Below are 15,636 nucleotides of genomic sequence, written 5' to 3'. Positions count from 1 at the left end.
TGGAGAACATGCTTCGTGACCGCCTCGTCGGTGGCCTGAGGGACAAGATGTTGCAACGACGCCTCTACGCCAAAAAAGACCTCACGTTCCAGATTGCTCTGGAGGAAGCCCTGGCAACCGAAGCCGCCGAAAGGTCAACGCAAGAGGCACGACCGGCCCCGCCATCCCAACCGAGGGTCTACCACGAAGACCTCACCGACGAATCCGAATCTGACAGGGAGGAAGTACACAGAGTACAGCGGCGCACTCAAGCAGCACACACACCACAGCAGCCTCGACGAGAAGGAGGGAACTGTGCAAGCTGCGGGGAGAACCACGAGAGGAGGACCTGTCGTTTCCGCAACGCAGAGTGCAGGCAGTGCAGAAAATTAGGACACATCGCCCGGGTGTGTCGGGCTCGACTCACACGTCGACAAGCATCAGATGACCGACCCAGGAGCCCCAGGTCACACGGCACCATGCACCAAGGCAACTCGACGGAGATCACGGACTATCAGGTATTCCAGTTGCCCCATCCCAGCACAGAGAAAATTTATATAGAGGTACAGATAGAGGGAGCCCCATGCCGCATGGAGCTGGACACGGGTTCAACTCTATCCATAATCTCGGCCCGAACATTAAGGGAACTGTGCCCTAATGGGGGTCCCAAACTAAGGCCGGCCCCATTCACCCTCCGGGACTTCCAGAAACGTAAGGTCCCTACTATGGGGGTGGGGACCTTCAGGGTGCAATATCGAGGGCGAAAGCAACAATTGGACTTGCTGGTAGTTAAGGGCCCCTACGTTAGCTTACTGGGACTGGCATGGTTTGGACCTCTGGGGCTAGCCGTTACCGGGGTGAACCGCACTAGCTTACAAGTGGACGTGGACGCCATATGCAAAGAGTTTCCAGGGGTTTTCGATGGGGCATTGGGACGATATACAGGACCCCCCATTGCCCTACAGCTAGACCCCGCTGTACGACCCATCAGGCACAAGGCCCGCCGGGTCCCGTTCGCCCTGAAACCCCGCATAGACGAGGAATTGGACCGGCTCGTGGAGCAAGGAGTGCTGGAGCCGGTGCCCAACGCCCCCTGGGAAACTCCAATTGTCACACCCGTCAAGCCTAACGGTTCGGTCCGCATCTGTGCAGACTACAAATGCACCATAAACAAGGCTCTCACGGCCCATGCATACCCAGTGCCAGTGGTCAGCCATGTCCTCGCCACCCTGGCTGGGTCAAAAATCTTTGGCAAACTGGACTTGGCCCAAGCGTATCAACAGTTGCCTGTGGACTAAGCCACAGCAGAGGCCCAGACGATTGTGACGCACAGAGGGGCATTCAGAGTAAAGCGGCTGCAATTTGGCGTTAGCGTGGCACCAGGCATATTCCAGAATCTAATGGACTCTCTCCTTAAAGGGATTCCTGGCGTCACCCCCTTCTTCGATGATGTACTGATCGCCGGGCCCACACCAGAGGAATTTGAGGACCGCCTCCGCTCCGTCCTGCACCGTTTCCAGACGGCGGGCCTCAAGGTGAAGCGGGAAAAGTGTTTACTGGGAGTGCCGCAGGTGGACTTTCTGGGATTTAAGGTGGACGCAGAAGGGGTCCATCCAACCGGTGACAAGGTACGGGCCATTTGTGAGGCCCCAGCGCCCAAGAGCAAGCCCGAACTTCAGTCATTCTTGGGACTATTGAACTTTTACCATGCCTTCCTTCCCCATAAGGCAGCGGTAGCGGAGCCCCTACACAGACTCCTAGATAAAAGGGCCCCTTGGGTGTGGGGCCAGCGACAAAGGGCCGCATTCCAGGCAGTCAAGGACTTGCTCGTCTCGAACTCGGTCTTAGCACACTTCGACGAGAGGCTGCCAGTGGTGCTGGCATGCGACGCCTCTCCCTATGGCATCGGCGCTGTCCTGGGACACCAACTCCCGGATGGAAGAGAGGTGCCGGTGGCATACTTCTCCCAGACGCTTGCTGCAGCCGAACGAAACTACTCACAGATTGACAAGGAGGGTCTGGCAATCGTGAAGGGCGTAAAAAAATTCCATGATTTCTTGTACGGGCGGCCCTTTACCATAGTGACTGACCACAAGCCGTTGCTTGGCCTGTTTGCCCCTGAGAAGCAGACCCCCCAAGTGTTGTCTCCACGTGTCCTCAGGTGGTCAATTTTCCTTGCCGGCTACCAGTATGCACTAATCCACCGCCCTGGGAAGGCGATGGGCCACGCAGACGCCCTCAGCAGGCTACCACTACCAGAAACAGGCCCCGACCCAGCGCCTGCGCAAGAGGTTATGACCCTGGAGCTGCTTCCCGACCGACCCATTCAGGCACAAGAAGTTGCGCACCATTCCACAAAAGATAGGGTCATCTCCCGGGTCCTGGACTGGGTGTGGCGAGGATGGCCCAGCAGCAGCCCCGGGCCAGAATTCGCTGGCTACACAAACCGCAAACATGAACTGTCGGCCCACAAGGGGTGCCTGTTATGGGGAAGCAGGGTTGTTGTTCCCCAGCCCCTCCGCAAAAGGGTCCTCACAGCCCTACACGAGACACACCCAGGGGTAGTGAGGATGAAGGCCCTTGCCAGGAGTTATGTGTGGTGGCCGGGGATTGACAGAGAGATAGAGGCCTGGGTCCAACACTGCCAGACCTGCCAAGAATCCCGCCCGGATCCCCCAAGGGCCCCAGTCCAGCCCTGGGAGTCCGCCCGACATCCATGGTCACGCTTGCACGTGGACTTCGCTGGCCCCTTCCAGGGAAAAACATTCTTCATAGTGGTGGATTCCTACACCAAATGGCTGGAGGTCGCACTGGTACCATCCACTTCTACGGCGGCAGCCATCCGGGTACTACGTAAGCTGTTTGCGACCCACGGGCTCCCTGACACCCTCGTCTCGGACAATGGAACCGCATTCACGTCAGAGGAGTTCCAGACCTTCACAGCGCAGAACGCCATCCGCCACATCCGCTCAGCACCATTCCACCCTGCCACCAATGGCCAAGCGGAGCGCATGGTGCGGACCACCAAGGACAGCCTCCGCCGCATGACACAAGGGGACTGGGAATACCGCCTTGCCACATTTCTTCTAGCACAGCACAGCACCCCAAGCACAACGACGGGCCGGAGCCCAGCTGAATTACTAATGGGCCGGCGCCTTGCAACTAGACTGGACCGACTTCACCCCGACAGAGCTCAGGATGAGGTAGTGGTGGGGAAAGGCAGGAACCCCCGGACATTTGTGGCCCAGGACCCAGTGTATGCAAAGAATTTTGGGGCAGGCCCAGCATGGGTACCCGCCACAGTCACCAAGGTGACCGGTCCCGTGTCGTACGAGGTACTAACGGAAGGGGGGCAATGTTGGCGCCGCCACTGCGACCAGCTACGGCGACGATTCCCAGGAGGAACCCGGGAGGAGAGCGGGACAGAGGGGTCCCAAGGGGACAGCAGGGCAGTGAGGCCTGTAGAGCGAGAGGGGTGGGCAGGGGAAGCAGAAGCAGTAGGCACAGAGGGGCGCCCCGAGGCTGGAAGGACACCGGAACCAGAGCTACAACCTAGTGGTTCAGTGGCGCCAGACCAGACAGCCCCGGCACAGCCAGCAGCCTCGGAACACGAGCCAGAACCAGAACCCCTGACCAAGGAACACCCCAGGCCACAACGCACACGGAGGCGGCCAGCAGACCTTGGGGACTACGAATGCAACTTCCCGGGCAGGACTGGAACTTAGAGGGGAGGGGTGTTATGTACTGAGCTGAATCCTAGAACAATAGGATTCAGAATCAGCGGGAGCTACCCAATCCAACTCCAGGTGGAAGTGAATCCGCAACCTGATTGGCCTGCTGGAGCAGCCAATCAGGCGGCTGGCAGAAGTGAATCTGCTACCTGATTGGCCTGTAGGAGCAGCCAATCAGGCTGCAGGCAGAAGTCAATCCACAATATAATTGGCCCACAGGTGTAGCCCTGAAGTAGCCAATCACGCAAGGCCCATTGTGTAAATAATGTATATAAGCAGATGGTTTTGGGAAAAGAGCCATTCGTCTTCTCCTCCTTGATGACTATGAGCTGAATAAAGAGCATGAAATTCACTCTCGACTCCGAGTATATTTCACTAATGGCATAAAAGTGCTTTAAATGTATGCTGTGGGTATTGTCATAAACTGTCCCATTTCAGACAGTTGGGGGCTTGGAGATTATAAGACTGCATATCAGGCATCTTACAGTGGTTGTCACATGAACAGAAAGATTTAGGCTGTCTTCTGTTAGAGGGTTTTTTTTAAAAAAAAAAAAGTCTGGGTGGGTGCTGTAGTTATGGCTTTCCCAGGTTCGTAGGAGCTAATGACATTATTTGTCACTTCCATCTCCACTATTCTATAATTCTAAGTAGAAATAAAGCACAATTGGAAGAGGTTTAGGTCAAGGGTACACAAATGGTGGTCTGTGTGCCACCAGTGGTCCACGAGCTTCATTAAACTGATCTCCAGCATGTCTGTGGATTTGTGATTGAAGATAGATGACAGCACATCCATTGCATTAATATACGTATTGATTTTTTATTGCATTTGATTTGCTTATTTTCTAATATTGCATTTTACTGCATTACAATTTGAATTCTATGGAATTCAGATTGTAACACAGTAAATTAAATATATGATAAATAAAAGAAGCAATAAAAATTCAATTAAAAATCACATGACATCTAGCACAGCACATTACAATTGCTAGAACAGGCAGAAAAAAGCATTTAAGTGATCTGCCAAGACCCTCAGCTATTTTCAAGTGGTCAGGGGGGAGAGTTTGAGAATCCTGGACTAAGCTTCTCTAAGAAGTATGTTTTCTGCTTACATGGAGTTCCAACACGAAGGAACATTCAAAACTGGTGTTTCATACCTACAGTCAAAGTAGCACAATCCATTCTACCACCTCATTCTGCTGCACAAGTAGACCAAAGCCTAAGTGATGTTCTGAGCAGTGAGTCATTGCACGTTTTTAAAAGAGAGACTTAAATCATAATCAATATTTATCCCACTGGCAGGCTCCCAGTCTTTATAATCTAGTCCATAACTCTCCCCAATAAATCACCACCTTCCTTGCTGGATAGACTGCCTGATACCAGTGACACAGATCTGAATACGCGGCAGTGTTTATGAGAAAGAAAAACTAATGAATGAAAAATTATGAGTGGAAATTGAATCTGCCAGATGAATTCTCAGATCTAGATTAACATATGCCGCATTTGCAAAAAAAACAAAAAAAACACCTTGTGTGTGTGTGTGTGTGTGTGTATATATATATATATATATATATATATATATATATATATATATATATATATATATATATATCAGCCTGTATTAAATATTGAAATTGCTGAGGTTTCCACAATGTTTTTTCCCTGTGTATTGTAAGTGTGCATATTTCATTACCTGCAGAGACATCTCTCTAATAACTTTCTAACCCCTGAATTCCTGTCATTCAGGTTTAAATTTGAAGAGGCAGTGAAGAACTATAAAACAGGGGGAAATAAGCAAAGAAACACGAAAGGCAGTGCCTCTTCATTGCCTTTGTCAGTAAAAAGTTTCCTTTGAGATACATAATTGAAGAGCCTAACTCCAGCACAAAAATATTATGAGTTGCATATTTCCATGACAAAACCTTGATCTTACAAAGCACCAACACAATACAATAGATAATTGCAGGAGTATCCATCCCATTTTAATATTTTTGTCACCTTTCTATGTCAACACTACAGAAGGAAAATAAGAGTGGGTGGGTGTTTTTTTCTTTGCATCAAAACATATCAGCTATCTTTTCAGGAGTGGGGCAGGGGGTGGGGAACTGTTTATCAACAGCAACAGTGAGAATGAAACTTCAAAAGAAAAAGTTGCCCTGACTCAAGCCAGCTGCAGTTTCTGGAGATATGATCCATGAAACTGTTGCATCAGAGACCTTTGTATTTCTCAAGAAAAGCTAGAACATAGCCTTACGATCCTTGCTGTAAATTTAATCTCCATTGTTCACGTCACATCTTGGCTCTACTGCTACTTTCAAGTGATCCCCAAAAAGATGAAATCAGCAGCACAAGCCAAACCTAAGATCTTCTGGGATAAGAGAGTTTGGATTCACTGGAGTAAGTCCCTTAGCCAGGGCTCAACCTTTAGAACTTAAGCCAGCAGAATTTAAGTCCCCCCCCCCCCCCAAGGAGTGTTCTGGGCGGAGATGTAGCAAGGGCAGAGTGGGACAAGGATAAACTATTTTAAACTATGTACAACTTGGTCATGTGGCTTAGGGTCCAATCCTCTCTAGACTTTCCCAGATGCTCCTGAATTGGATTTTGAATAGGGGTAACTTCCACTGGCTTCCTACAGATTGCTCTGTAGTGTTTTAAGGCCAATACTGTAATTCAAAATTTAGCAATCAGACACCTATTGTAGAATCTACAAATTCTTCAGTGGTCAGCCATAAATGAAGACCACAAATTGCAAGTAAATGGTCAATGCAAGCTACTAGTTAAGTAATATGATGATAGAGGAGGTGGGACCCTCAAGGTCATTAGTACAACCCTTGGCTGATTCAGGAAATCTTTTTCCACAGCACTTGAGAAGTGGCCATCCAGACTCTGTATAAAAATCTCTAACCAAAGTAAGCCTACCCCCTATGGGGCAGTCTGTTCTAGTTCATAACGTCAGGAAGTTCTTCCTAATGTTTAGTCAAAGTATAAACATTATTGCTCTTATTATTGAAACTAGGGGTGAACTATCCTGTTTCACCACCTAGGTCCTAGGGGGTGGCACCCCACCACTACCTTGCAGCAGTGGCTTCTGGCAAGATCTCACAAGATCTTGCCAAACTCTCGCAAGATCATACCAAAAGAAACTACAATCATGTGACCAGGGCAAGGGCAAGTGGGGCTCCTGCACAGATGCTGCCTTGTGGGATTCTGCAGCCCAAGGCAGCTGTTTCTGCTTGCCTCATGTGCAGGCCAGCCCTGATTGACCGCTCCCCACATCAAATGATGGGCACCTTTTGCGTGATCACGCACAGCCCTCTGTATCCCAGTGTGTCGTCCAGTACTATCGGGTGGCTCCCCAAGCTGGATACCTGGAGGTCTCGGCCTACCTCAGCCAATCACCCAATCCTGCCTGGGGAGGCATTGCCAGGGGATTGGCCAGGTAGGGGGAGGGACCACCCTGCCCACACAACAGAAGGTGAATCTTAACTGTGAAGCGTCAGTTGGCTCCAGAGCTTCTCCCACCCTGCCCTCCCTCAGTTAAGTCTTCTTTTCCAGGTTAACCTCTTCTCCACAGGTACGCAGGTGCTGCTACGTCATGGTCACTGTTGAAGGGCTGGAAAGGAATTTTCCTGCATTGGCAGGTTTTGCCTTTCCCATAGCAAAACGTCACAACTTTGGCAGTTTCAGGCCTTGGACAGAATCCTTTAGTCTTATCTTCCTAAATGGGGAGGGCGTGAAGTGGTGACCCACCCACCCCTTTCGGCGGTGATCCCAGAGTTCCCCGTTAAAGGGTTCTTGAGGGGAGGCATTGGCCATGTGCCGAGAGGTTGTCATTGCTCTCCCCTGCAACAGTGGGAAAAGGGGGGGGGGGAGCTCTCTGCTTGAACATAGGTTCTCCAGAGGCAGCCCAATCCCCACACATTGTGGATAACCCTGATGTCTCCCAGATCCCCGGCTGGGGACTGGGAAGGATAAATGCCCAATGCCTGAGCCAAGGTCTCCCTACATCTGAAACTTAATAAAGTTGTGGCCAATTTTAATCCCATAGCACGTTGTCTTGAGTCATTATTCCGCTCGGGGGTTGCCTGGGGTTGGGGGGGACTCCGCCTGCCCATGCAATTGAACCCATTGGTTCAAACTATTTCTCACACAACTTTACAGAGAAGAGAAGAAATGTGTTGCCAGCAAAACAACCTTTACTCCGATCCAGACAAACTACACGGTTACATGCTCTTTTCACTGAACTGCATAATAAAAATTCTTCCTTAATTCAGAAATGGTTCTCCACTAGTTATTGCAAAAAATATTCATTTGCTTCTGAAAGAACGGGGGGGATTTGTGGCCCTGCAGACAGTGCTGGACCACATCTCCATTGGCCATGATGGCTGCAGGACTCTATCTGGGGGGCATCAAGTTCCCCATCCCTGTGAATATGAACCAGTGGCATCTGTCCCTTCATTTCCTTGGATCCCTAGCACCTTTCTGTGTGCTGACTTTGATTGTTATGGACCGTGATTCATGATATACAAATCTGCTTTCCTTTTGCTCTGTTTTACTTTTCCATTTATATGCCCACAATTCCATCCCATTGTTTCCCAACAGTAATCTGTAATTTTATTTTAAAATAATAACAAACCTACCAGAATCATATTTTTTCATCTGTGTTCCCAGTAGTAACACGATGGGAAAATATGATTCTGTAATATTATTCTCTGTAATATTGCTTTACCCCCCCCCTTTTATATGCAGACAGGGTAAATTGTTTGGGTCACTTCCTTCCCCATCCATATTCTCCCCTTCCCACCGCAAACCTACGTATGCTCTCTGATTTATTTATTTTTTACCAAAAAAATTCATTTTCAAACTTGCACTTTGTTGGCATTTTCTCCATGAGAGGTTTGGCTGTGATAGTGAACATGATTCAGATAAATGGAGTGGGGGGTAGTCGTGACAATGGGCAGCACCAGCAGTGACAGCTCTACAGTAGTGAGTGTGACACAGCAGAACATTGCCATGCCTTAACAAAATGTGTTGCTTCTTATAATCTCAAAATTCTGTATAACTGCTAGTTTATTCTTAACCTCTATCTAGCGGTGCATTGAAAATGTATTCTGCTATGAGTAATAGAAACCTAGAAGCACTGTGACCCACAGAGAGAGAACATCACTAATTCCCACAGCATTTGAATAAGTCGGCCCCTCTCTCAATTTGCCATAGCTATAGCAAGGCACGCACAGGAGGAGATAATGTTGATCTAGGTGGAATAATATTTAGAACCAGGATGTCAGTTTCAAGCACAAATACATTTGGTCACTAGAGCAGCTGCTTCATCAATTAAAAATTTCTAATAAACGGCTATGAAGATTGACACATTGGAATTAATTACGTATTACATATTTTCAGGCAATTACTATGGCAGTAAAGTTAGACGTGCACATTTTGGAAATGAGGAATTATTTGTGGCTTCCCTCCTCATACTCATTGTAATCATTCGTATTGGTTTTGACACCAAAGATCATTTTTGATAATCAGGTTTGCAGCTTTCCAAACAATTAGATGCAGGCAAACATGGAGAATTTACACTTGAGACAGAAATCCTGCACTTGTACTTAGCTGGAGGAAATCTCTAGAGATCAAGAGAAGGATAGAGAACCTCAAATACATCTGTTTCCACAAGGCAATTCAGAACAGAAAATGTTTTTCAGTAAACATTGCTTCTAAAGAGCTTCTGAAGAATAATTACTGTCAGGAAATTAACTACATCATCAAAATGTGCCTTCCTGCTCAAATAAAGTAGTTTTCTGTTCTTGTTTTTTTCTGCATCCTTTTATCAGTAGTGTATTGATTATTTTCTCTGTTAACTTCAAAAATAACAATAAAAAGGGACACAGTGAATAATCATTTTTTTTAAAAAAAACAAAAACAAATGAATGTAAAAAGCAAACACATAAACTCTCTGGGGGTGCAAAATCTTCCGGAGAAAAGGAAGCTGTCTTTGTAATTAAAGAAAGCCTTTGTTACTTCTCTGATCTCTGTAAATTCACAGCCTGTCGTCTATCTCTATCCAGGTAAGTAAAGTAAGGAGCAAGTTAATGGGGTGGAAATACTGAAATAGAAAGGAGAGAAGTATGCAGAATTGTAATCGTTGTGTGTCAGCTGGGCCGGGCTGTCATCAAGGGAGGGGGATCTGTGGAGACATGCCCCCTGAAAGTTATTCCACCGACATCTCTGAGCTTTTAGATTTTATTTTTGAAAAGATGTATCTATCCTTTTTACTTGGGGAAATATATGGGAAAGCATGCAAGCAAATGCTGCACCCATTTCCTCATTTAGGAGGCAACCTTTGTCTTCCACATGTCAAGTCCTGCCTGCCCCCTGAGATGAAATCAAATGTGATGTCCTCACCATAGAAGGAGGTTACTGTAGGCCACAGCATGAACAAGGGCCAGAAGAAACAGGACACCCAAAGAGAATCCACTAACTTGGCCACATAATTAATCCCATTTCAAAGTCCATTTACAGTGGTACCTTGGGTTACAGATGCTTCAGGTTACAGACGCTTCAGGTTACAGACTCCACTAACCCGGAAGTAGTACCTGGGGTTAAGAACTTTACCTCAGGATGAGAACAGAAATCAGCAGCGGGAGGCCCCATTAGCTAAAGTGGCACCTCAGGTTAAGAACGGTTTCAGGTTAAGAACGGAACTCCGGAACGAATTAAGTTCTTAACCCGAGGTACCACAGTATTTATTTATTCCATTTATATTCCAGCTTTTTAAGGTGGCTTACATGGTTTCCCCTTTTTTCATTTAATCTCTATGAAATATACTCGGAGTCAAGAGTGAATTTCATGCTCTTTATTCAGCTCATAGTCATCAAGGAGGAGAAGAGAAGACGAATGGCTCTTTTCCCCAAACCATCTGCTTATATACATTATTTACACAATGGGCCTTGCGTGATTGGCTACTTCAGGGCTACACCTGTGGGCCAATTATATTATGGATTGACTTCTGCCTGCAGCCTGATTGGCTGCTCCTACAGGCCAATCAGGTAGCAGATTCACTTCTGCCAGCCGCCTGATTGGCTGCTCCAGCAGGCCAATCAGGTTGCGGATTCACTTCCACCTGGAGTTGGATTGGGTAGCTCCCGCTGATTCTGAATCCTATTGTTCTAGGATTCAGCTCAGTACATAACACTCTACAACAACCCTGTGATGTTACTCACTGAAAGTTCCATGGCCAAGTGGGGATTTGAACCCTGGTATCCCAGGTCCTGATCCAACACTATCCGCTACACCATGCTGCTTCCCAAGAGGAAGCTTGAGTATCATAAAGTAAAGGTAAAGGGACCCCTGACCATTAGGTCCAGTCGTGACCGACTCTGGGGTTGCGTGCTCATCTCGCATTATTGGCCGAGGGAGCTGGCATACAGCTTCTGGGTCATGTGGCCAGCATGACAAAGCCGCTTCTGGCGAACCAGAGCAGCGCACGGAAACGCCGTTTACCTTCCCGCCAGAGCGGTACATATTTATCTACTTGCACTTTGACGTGCTTTCGAACTGCTAGGTTGGCAGGAGCTGGGACCGAGCAAGGGGAGCTCACCCAGTTGCAGGGATTCGAACCGCCGGCCTTCTGATCAGCAAGCCCTAGACTCTGTGGTTTAACCCACAGCGCCACCCGCGTCCCTCGAGTATCATAATTACTGTAGAGTCTTACTGGTACTCCAGGAAAGGTGAGGAAGCAGGCTGATCCTATCAGTTCTCAGTTGCTGCCTAGAAGCTGCAACAGCCTCCGGAAAGCTGCTCCCAGTTTTGCTGCCTTCAGACAGCTCCTCTTCTACTCAGCAGCTTCTCTAACTGCTTGCGCTGCTGGACATGTGGAAGACTGAAATGGTTCTGGTTAAAAACTGGCCAAATGTAAGGAGATAATTGACAACGTCCTTATTTTTACATTCTATAAAGTTAAATTGTGTTTCATTAATAAGTAATGCAATTGAATTATTTTAACTGTCCTGTCCATTTTCTGTTTATTACCTCCCCATCCCACTCCATGTATACTTGTTTATTATTTGTTTTTAGATATTTCAGTTGCTGCTCCCTAGCTGATCTTCTCTGGGCAGCATACGTAAAAGGATTTTAAATATACAGAGATGAAATAAAAGGAATTGATCAACGCCTTAAAACTCTCACAGCATAGGGATGATCTTCAAAAGACGGGATACCTCAGTCGGTAGAGCATGAAATTCTTAATCTCAGGGCCATGGGCTTCAGACCCACATTGGGCAAAAATATCCCTGCATTACAGCGGGTTGGACTAGATGACCCTTATGGTCCCTCCCAGCTCTCCAATTCTATGACTCTATTCTAAAACCTCAAATATCATGAATGCCTCTGAGACAGGGGTGGAGGTTCCTTTTCAGCCCAAGGACTGCATTCTCTTTTGAACTATGTTCCCAGAGCCACATGTCAGTGGTGGGTGGGGCCAGAGGCAAATGTATGCAGAAGAGCAAATGTGAAATGCTACCTCTGTACATTAGGGTCGTTTCTACACACACACACACACACACACACACACACACCTCTATCTATCTAGGCAATCAAGAGGCATTATCACAGTTCAAGGACATATTCCAGCCATGCAAACATATTTCAGAAAGATGTGAAGCAGGTCCAGGGAGGGGTGTGGACAAGGGAGGGGGTTCTCCCTTGAGTCCACTCAGACTCAAGAGTTCTGAGGGCCTGATAGAGAGTTCTTGGGCCTGAGGTTCCCCATCATTGCTGTAAGATACCTTCACCTCAAAATGGGAGGGGGGGGATAAAAGAGTCTATACTTGATGCTGAAAGGAACAGAAAGCAGGTCCCAGACAAGTCCCTCCAGACATTCTAGAACTGGAGTCCTTCTCCCCTAGTTGCTCATCCCTGGATCTCCCTAGGTGAGGTCATGCAAGGGAAAGCTTCAAGTTATGGATTCAGCATCTGAATATAGATATATAGGAGGAGGTGATCCTTCAGGTCATCAGCTTCAAAATATCTAGGGTAGCCTCCCCCAACCTGGTGTCTTCCAGATAACGGTGGTGGTGGTGGTGATGATGATTTATTAATCACTTTCCTTACAAAGTGATTGGAACTGACTTACAAACGCAATACAAACACTAAAGCCAATTACAACAAAACACAACCAATAAAAATATACAGTGGTACCTCGACTTACGAAGGCGATCCATTCCGCGGCACTCTTCGTAAGTCGAAACCTTCGGTTGTCGAAGCGTCCATTTTGTGCATGTGCGAAGCATGATTTTGCACTTCTGCGGATGTGCAGACCACGTGTGCCGCTTCTGCGCAGGCGCAGAACGCGCGCGGGGCGAAAATACTTCCGAGTTTGCCGACTTCGTAAGTCGAAACCTTCGGAAGTCGAGGCATTCGGATGTCGAGGTACCACTGTAAAAAGACAGATCATGCTTCACTAAAAGAGGCCACAAGTACTTGAAACCCTTCAAATTAAGGGCCCAAAGTTCATCTTCAAAAGGTTATTGAACTCCAACTCCCATAATCCCTCATCTTTGGCCATGCTGGCAGGGGCTGATGGGAGTTGTGCTGTGAAACCTCTGGAGAGCACAAGGTTGGGAAAGAATGGTTTAGGACAGGCATCCCCAAACTTCGGCCCTCCAGATGTTTTGGACTACAATTCCCATCTTCCCCGACCACTGGTCCTGTTAGCTAGGGATCATGGGAGTTGTAGGCCAAAACATCTGGAGGGCCGCAGTTTGGGGATGCCTGGTTTAGGACTTTGAACCAGTACCTTGAATAGGGCTCAGAAATGCACTGGAAGCCAATGTGGACGATTTACTACAGGTTTAATATGACCAAAATGTCCAGTCACTGTTAACAACCTTGGAGGCCTATTATGGACTATCTGAAGTTTACAGACCAATTTCAAAGGCAGCCCGACATGCAATGCATTGCAGTAATCTATGACAGAATCTCTGGCTTCAGCCTTGCAAGTGGGCAAGCAGCTAGATGACTTATTAGGTGACAATGGCTCTTGATGTGCACTGTTTGTTTTCAGCGTTCTGAGTTATATCTGCTGACTTTTAACTGTCCAAGAGAAACATTTACCACAACAAAAGTGGTGAAAAGGAAAAGGGGTTGAAAGCAACAGAGCTACAAGTAGATGAACGTAGATGTTTTCCTGGAAAGGTACTATTGGGATTCTGTTAATGAATCTTTGAGGTTTTGAGAACAGATCAAGAGTCTGTTTGAGGTTCATCTCCAGAGGGAGACTTTGCAGGTGCAGCATTTAAAAATGTAAGAGTTCCCTCTCTTTCCTCCTACTTCAGTACTATTTATGGAGGAACAGAGACCTTCTTGTTCCAAGTTTAATCCAGGAAAGAGCACTAGATTGAAGCCAGCACAATGGCGCAGGCCTGTCATCACATCACATTCAGATTCCTATGGAGATGGGAGCACAGATTTGGAGCTGAAGCCCTTCACGAGCTGATTTCAAATACCCTCTATGCATGAAAGATGGTGCATACTCCCCAACAGATGCTCAGACATGAAAGGTTCCACTTTTGTTCTGTCACTTTTAGTGCTGTGCTGACATTTTCTCCTGTGGTTTTTTTAGGCCCTTCTCCATCAGTTACCAAGAGAAGAAATTTCATTCATAAATTATCAAAGGGGAGAGAAAATTCAAGTAAAATTCTTATGGGTGGGGTTGGGGTTGTTTCAAGAGATGTTAGCATTCTTTCTTTCATTCTTACACTCTGCAACCTTATTGGGTGCTCACACCTCAATTCAATTCCAGGGGAGAAAGGGAGTGTGTACCCTGTTGCATTTTTGCTGCTGTTGTGGGTACCTGTGGTCAGCCATCACTACTCAGCCCAAGGGAGAGTACACCTGTTCTTTAGTTTAGCCCTTCTACATATGCTTTCCCTCTCTCCACTGAGGAGTGGATTAAATGGCGCTTGATGAGCTGGGACATCCCTGCTCTTGCAACCTCTGTTTGACCAGTCCATTTGAGTTGTAGAGCCACCAAAGAGCTACAAGAGAGGCTTCTGACACAGTGTCCAGGTGAAGAACCCACATCCCACCAGATGAAGCTGGAGTACACCTCCTATTATCCCTGACCACTGGCCATGCTGGATGGAGCTAAAGAGATTTGGAGTCCATCAAAATCTAGAAGACCATGGGTTCCCCATTTTGGCATATGTTTCTCTTCAGCAAGATAGGGATGAGACTTTTAGAAAACCTTGGGCAAATATCTTCCAAGATGCATCTGAGTGTACTTTTTTAAGGCAATCTTGAAATGACACATTTGCTAGAGGAGGAGGAGGAGAAAAGAATCTGATCTAAGAATCTGTTCACAACTTCTACTTTGGCAACATTGGTTCTTCACTAGTTCTGTGTCCCAGAATAAAGAGGGCATCCTCAGCTAAATAAATGTCCATTCAAATTCCACTAACTCACAGCTAATGGCACCAATGACAGAAGGTAATGAGGTGTCATTTATATGAAAATGCTTCTGGGATGTTGCCAGGCATTGTGGAAATGCACCATCTGTTCTTATAAGGGGGGAAACAGACCTATTGCTTAGGAAACTAAGACCCTTCTTCATGACCAACCAACAACAACCAACCACTCTGGCCATTCTCATGAAAGGTGGAAGGAAGAGTAACATGGCAACAAGAGGTTCCCTACAAAAGAACAGGAATAATCTATCTGATGATGCTAAATCCTCCTTGCTCATAAGCATTGCCGATATATCATATGCTGTACAGTACATATAACCAGGAATAATGGCAAGCGGGTGATAGCTATGATGGCTACGTTCTATCTCCACTACGTGCTACAGCTCATTGGTAGAATATCTGCTTTCCATGCAGACAGTTCCAGGTTAAATCCCCAGCATCTCCAGGAAGAGCTGGGAATGCCC

The sequence above is a fragment of the Zootoca vivipara genome, chromosome Z (assembly GCF_963506605.1).
Source record: "Zootoca vivipara chromosome Z, rZooViv1.1, whole genome shotgun sequence".
Taxonomy (NCBI): domain Eukaryota; kingdom Metazoa; phylum Chordata; class Lepidosauria; order Squamata; family Lacertidae; genus Zootoca; species Zootoca vivipara.
The sequence above is the reverse complement of the archived record's forward strand: the minus strand, read 5'-3'. Positions refer to the sequence as shown.